Source organism: Talpa europaea (genome assembly GCF_964194135.1).
Source record: "Talpa europaea genome assembly, chromosome: 1".
Lineage (NCBI taxonomy): Eukaryota > Metazoa > Chordata > Mammalia > Eulipotyphla > Talpidae > Talpa > Talpa europaea.
The window spans coordinates 32,166,635-32,172,979 of record NC_140073.1 but is presented as its reverse complement, the minus strand read 5'-3'; the positions used below and the strand labels follow the sequence as shown (position 1 = coordinate 32,172,979).

The 6,345-nt window shown below is 35.0% G+C and overlaps 1 pseudogene across 1 annotated transcript; it reads right to left on the bottom strand.

Moving 5' to 3' along the window:
• Positions 1 to 1,211: 1,211 nt before the first annotated feature.
• On the bottom strand, positions 1,212 to 2,157 carry LOC311173900 (olfactory receptor 5P1-like; annotated as a pseudogene). The gene has a single exon. The product of its transcript is annotated as an olfactory receptor 5P1-like (transcript).
• Positions 2,158 to 6,345: the final 4,188 nt, after the last annotated feature.

Below are 6,345 nucleotides of genomic sequence, written 5' to 3'. Positions count from 1 at the left end.
ATCTCCCAGTCTTCACTTCTCTCATGCCGTGACACCGAGACAAGGACTTTTATGATAAAGGTCTTTCCTTCAAAGGCTCTAAGCAGGTGTTCTTGTAATGCTTAGAGTTGGCTTCAGAAATTCTCTACTTACCCTTTTTGGTCCATGGTGATGATGTAAATAAAAGTAGATCATTATACTAAGTTCTTTTAGTACAATTTTGACAGAATTTGTGATTTTTATTGAATTTTATTTTTATAAATTCAGAATATGGAATTTGGTTATGATTAAGACATTAAATGCAGTGTTTAAAATTTTAAAGATACCTTTTTCTAATTCTTGCTTCCAAGTGAATATATATAGTGATATGTAATGACAAGTGGGAAATTTATTTTTATGGTGTGTTTAATTATGAATAGACTTTCCAGCAAAGAATGTGAGCGTGGTTTTCAGAGCTGATTCCTAAGAGATGGGAATCAGTTCAGTTTTCACATGTTTTGTTTTTCCTTGTTTTAGAATCATCACAACTTAGTACTATGATGGGGACTTTTTGCTCAAAACATAGAGAATAACATTTTGTTTTTAATTTTTATTACCCTACTCATCACTTCTGCATCAGTAATTTGTGGTCTTGAATGCACATATCGCTGAAAAAAACTATTGAATCACCCTGAGACTCTGTATTCTAAACTGTAAATCAAGGGAAATATATATTACTCAACCATGGAAATGCTGTGACAATTAAATGGAGAACCCCAGCGGTTTTGTGTCCAGACTTTAAGATTCAAACACAGGTCCTACAACTTCCTATCTGCATGATTTTGGATAACTTAATGTCTTTGTACTCCAGGTGATTGATCTGTAATATAGAAATAATTGTATGACTTCATAGAATATTTGTAATAAATAAACCACTTAATATATGAAATGTGTTTAGAAAAGTGCCTTAGAGTAGTACAACTTTCTGTGCAATAGTAAGAAAATTACTTTCTAGATATCTACTGGTCTAAGTAATAAGTCCTTAGAATAATAAGAGCAAATTATAGTTTGGTAAATAAATAGAGCGCTTGGCACATATAGGTGTTCAAAATAGTTATAAGTATTACCACCATTATCACTGTATCAAGATAACCATACGTTGCTTTTTAAGTGTCTAAGAGTGAGAATTAGAAGAACTATGATTTTAATACAAGCAGCCATTTAAGCAGCATTTGTAGGTCCCAACTGCAATACTAAGAATGGATATTAAAAAGATCTTCTGACAGTTGCCTTTCTCAGAGCCTCCTTGACATCTTTGTTCCTCAGACTATATATGAGGGGATTCAACATGGGGATCACTACTGTGTAAAACACAGATATTATTTTGTTCTGGTGTGTTGTGTAGACAGATTTGGGCAAGACATATATGAAGGTAATGGTTCCATAGTAGAGAGTGACGGCTGTGAGGTGGGAGGTGCAGGTGGAGAAGGCCTTGTGTCGTCCTTCTGTGGAGCGCATCTTCAGGATGGTGGTGAGGATGAAGATGTAAGAGAGAGAGATGACAAACACAGTAACCACTATGATGGATCCAGCAGAAATGGAAGGGATAATTTGAATGATGGAGACATCAGAACAGGAAAGTTTCACTAAAGGAGTAAAATCACAAAAAAAGTGGTCTATCTCATTTGGGCCACAGAAATACAGGCTCGCTGAGCAAACAGTAAATGTCCCACCATTCACACACCCACCAATGTAGGAAACTCCCACTAAGAGTATGCAGACTCTGGGGGACATCTTGGTGGGGTAGAGCAGGGGAGAGCAGATGGCCATGTAGCGATCATAAGCCATGACAGCAAGCAGGAAGCACTCAGCTGTACCAAACAAGACCACAAAACAAAGCTGGGCTTCACAGCCAGTAACAGGGAGCATCATTCCAGATCTAAGGAATCCTGTAAGCATTATAGGTGTGACTGAAGAGGAAAATCCAAGATCTACGAAAGCCAAATGGCTGAGGAAGAGGTACATGGGTGTGTGGAGCTGGGAACAGGTTCTTATTAATGCGATTATGCTGATGTTGCCTACCAAAGTAACAGTATAGAATGCTAGAAATATCACAAATAAAATGGCACAAATGCCAGGGTCCTTCGTTAACCCTAAAAGGATGATCTCTGTCACGCTGGTATGGTTCCCAATCTCCATCTCTGTGAATGATGCCTGTTGAAGGAAATGTGAACATTCATTTATTCCATGCTAATGAAAATTTTTGCTGGTTTTCTCTGTTTATTTCTCAGACTCATTTCTTCTACCCAGCCTGTAAATCTGTGCTCTACAGGACTTTTGTTTTTTCCTTTTTGCAAAAATACAGGCTGATTCACCCTCACTGTGATTTGGGATATAGTCTTTTCTTTATTCTCAACTTTAACATCTAGATTGATCTCTCTCAAAGTCCAGATACATAGTTTATTTAACTTACTGGAAGTCTCCAGCTGGAAATCCAACAAATATCTCAAATCAGTCTTCTCCATATCTAGTCATTTTCCTCTTCGTTAGCTTTATGTATATGTACTTTCCAACACTTTTTTCTGGTCCCCTAATAGATGACAATGTATCTGCTTTGTGATTGCTTGCCAAATTAAAAAGAATATCAAATAGATTCTCTTACATTTTTCACTTCCTTCACACTACTTCACAATGAACCTAGCCTCTTTAGCACCATACTCTGTGCTAAATATACTGTCTTATACATATTATACCACATACATATGATTTTTGTGCTTGTCCCTGAGAATGATTTTATCCAACATTTGTACATTTCCAACCTTCCTGTACTATTTAGATTCACCTCAGTGTTCTCTGCCCTCTTTAGCCTTTGATTTTCTCTGCCTCCTGCTTGGTTGTCTCCCATCTCTGCTATCATTACCCTGTGTGACTTCTCCTCATCTAACAGGATTCATTTCTATCCAAAACCTTCTCTAACTCCTAACAGTTAATGACAAAAACCTGACTTTGTTGTTGACATCAATTTTTGAAGATATCAAAATTATCATTGTTTATTCTGGGTTATGGTTTCTGTGGTTTGCTTGGTTATGTTTTACTCTTTCTAATTTATTTATATTCTTCATAACTATTTTATACATATGACAGATAACTCATCCTTAGGAATGAAATGGATAAAGAACATGTTGAGAAGTGAATGAATGATTAGTGTAATGAATAGGCTGTGGAGAACCAGATTTCAAAGACTCAGGTCTTGTAGAGATAAGACAATGAAGGCAGTAGAGTCAGATGAAGAAAGACAAACACCATGTGATTTCACTTGTCTGTGGTATATAATGAAACAAATGATTGATCTAAATAAAACAGAAAAAAACCTTGAAGCTATAAGAGCAAATTAGTGGTTACTGGAAGAGAAAGTAGTAGGGGATGGGAAATTTAGGTTCAAGGTGTCAATTGTTCAGTGAAAGATGGAGTTGGGCCTTCAGAATATAATAGAATATAATATATATACACAAATTTATAATCATGCACATCAGAAGCCTACATGATGTCCTACTGTAGTGTTACTTCAATAAAAAAGAAGTTTATAAAATTAACATAAGTAAAGTAATATCTTGTTTTTTAACAAATATTACATACCATGTTGGAAAATCACTGGAATATTGAAAAAAAGCATTTGTCTCAAATCAGGGTACTATCAATATCACACAATTTAACTATTATCAATTGGGTGTTCTGTTCCAGGACTTTTTCCTTTGTATATACTTTAACATAGCTTTTAAAACATTGTAGACAACTTTTAATTCTAAAGTTTTTATTTTACATGTCAATATAAATTTTATCACATAATAATTCCTGAAAACATAGTTTTTGAAATCTATATGTATTCATTCAGTGGCTAGATCTTAATTTAATTAACTCACACTAATTTTGGACATTCAACTGTTCATAACTTTTTATTCTCAGAACTACTAACTTCACAAATTGGATAATAATTTGGGGACAATGCAAGAAACAAAGGTATACTTTTTAAAATAATCCCATTCCTAGATATTTCTCTTTAAACAATAATTCAAAAGAAGTGTAGTCTGTGCTCTTAGTAAGATAATCTTCATGATTTGCAACTATGAAAAACAGTGTTTCTCATTGTTTTGCTGAATTCATAACTTCTTTGTGTTTTGCCACAAAGTGGTGTCCAAGGCAGAGTTCCAGTGATTTGAGGCAGTTCTAAGATAACAGGATCAACTACAAGTATAAAGGCAGACAGGGATAAATTACCACAGTCCAATGCAATGATCAGAGCATAAAATGATTCTGTGGAAATTAGAAAATCAAGCTATATTTATGAGATTTATAAAATAGAGGTAGGAAAATATTACTAAACTATCTCATTCAAATATTATAAAATCAAAACCATTAATATCAGTTATTATAGTGACCTAAAATTTCACCTATATATACATTTCTTTTCATTTTCTTCAGCTAAATAATAATCCCTGAAGGTAAATTCTATGAATTTACAAATCATTTTTAATATGCTTTCAATTTTTTGACATATAATTAACAACTTTGTGAAGTTTCACAACTTTTTAACTTGGGCAATAGGTCATAATTGATTTTGATATTTTAATTTGGGGGCATATGTAATGGAATATTTAGCCATTGCTTTTCTCATTTTATAATTTGAATTTTCACTTAACATTACCAATAAAATTTCTCATTTACTAAAAATCTTTATAATTGTAGTGATGGGTGGAAAATAGTTGAAACTCCCTAGCATAATACCCATGGTCTCTTATTAATTTTTAATTACACATGCCTATATTTGCTTCCTTGCAGCTTTTGTATTTTTAAGAATCATGTTGGGGGAGAAAGGGAGGGAAAAATCTAGAATCAGGTTAACATGATGCTTAGGCTAATTTGCATGGAAACAATTTTCTGCGATATTATGTCAGTTCTTAAGGGTTTAAACATCCACTCAACTGATAAATACCATTATAGAATAACTTCAAATGTTCAAAAGGCTTAAAATTAAAAATATCATGGGAAGAAAAATGCCAACTGATCTTTGCTTCCCTTCCTCTTACTGGCCACCAAGGGTTATTTCCAAACCACTTCATTTCAGCATCCCACTCAAGCTTGCCCACCTGGGCAGGGAATCTGATGTCAAATATTCTTTCCTACAGTGCCTGGTCACTGTGGATGATGAATAGGGGACTTAGGTCTTTGGTTCTAAACCAATATAAATATCAGGTGGCTCCTCCCTGATTTCCTTCTCAGTGTCAGTACCCAAACTTGCCAGTGCCTTTGGCTCCTGCAGACCATCCACACTGCCTCTGGGGAACCCTGGGCAGCCTGGTTGGGTGCCCAGAGTGACCGTTCTGCAGGGCATCTCTTGTGGAGGCCAGTTTTCACAGGGGTCAAGAGTTAATATGGGTGACAAGAGTATTTTCAGTCTCAAGGAATAAAAAGGTAAATTATTTAAACAAAATCCATAAATTTGCACTCACCATTCACAGTCAGAACAGTTGATGCTGAATTCCAAAGAGAACCTTATAAATCAGATCTTCCCTGTTAGTTTTGTAGGGTGCTGTGTGCTGCATACTTGGCATTGTGAACCATTGAAGGCTCTTCTTGGTCAAGGAACAGTTACATGCTGTGAGATTGTGGGTGGGTGTCTGTGTGTGGTGAGATGGAAAGTAAGAATTTATAGGACATGACGTGTCCCCTAGGCCCGTTGTTTTTGCCCTTTGAGGAAAGTGTTTTGGGCTTGTACAGAAATGACTTCTTGAGCCAGGAAACTCATTAAGCAGGTTGCCTCCCCAAAGGAGCATCTATATGCTATGGTTACCTTTGCAATCCCTTCTCCCATGTTTATTGAAATAAAGTTCTTGGTTTCTCCAAAACATCTGCCATTGAGAATAATTTGTTACTTGGTAGACTAGGATGAAGTCCAAGTAATTTTCAATTCAAATGACCTTTGAGATAAATTAAAGAACATTATAATGAAGGGAAAAATAGCAAGCAAAGAAATTACTTGTTTTAGTGATTGATGAAGTGATTTTACCTAGTGGTTATATAGTTGTAGAAAAATTAAAGATGATTCTAATAGTGAAATTCAGTATACACAGTATTGTTCCTTTCATAAATATCAAATTTTTATCCCTATCCCTCAACAGAACAATTAGAAAAAGCTCTCCGAAACATCTAGACACATTTCATTGAGGCAGCACATTAAATCTCCTTCTTTTTAAGGGATCATGCTCAGCGAAATAAGCCAGAAAGAAAAAGAAAAATACCGGATGGTCTCACTCATAACAGGAATCTAGAAAACTTAAATAAGGGACCAGGAAAATGAATAACTATAAGAAAGTAAAAATCAAAATCAAC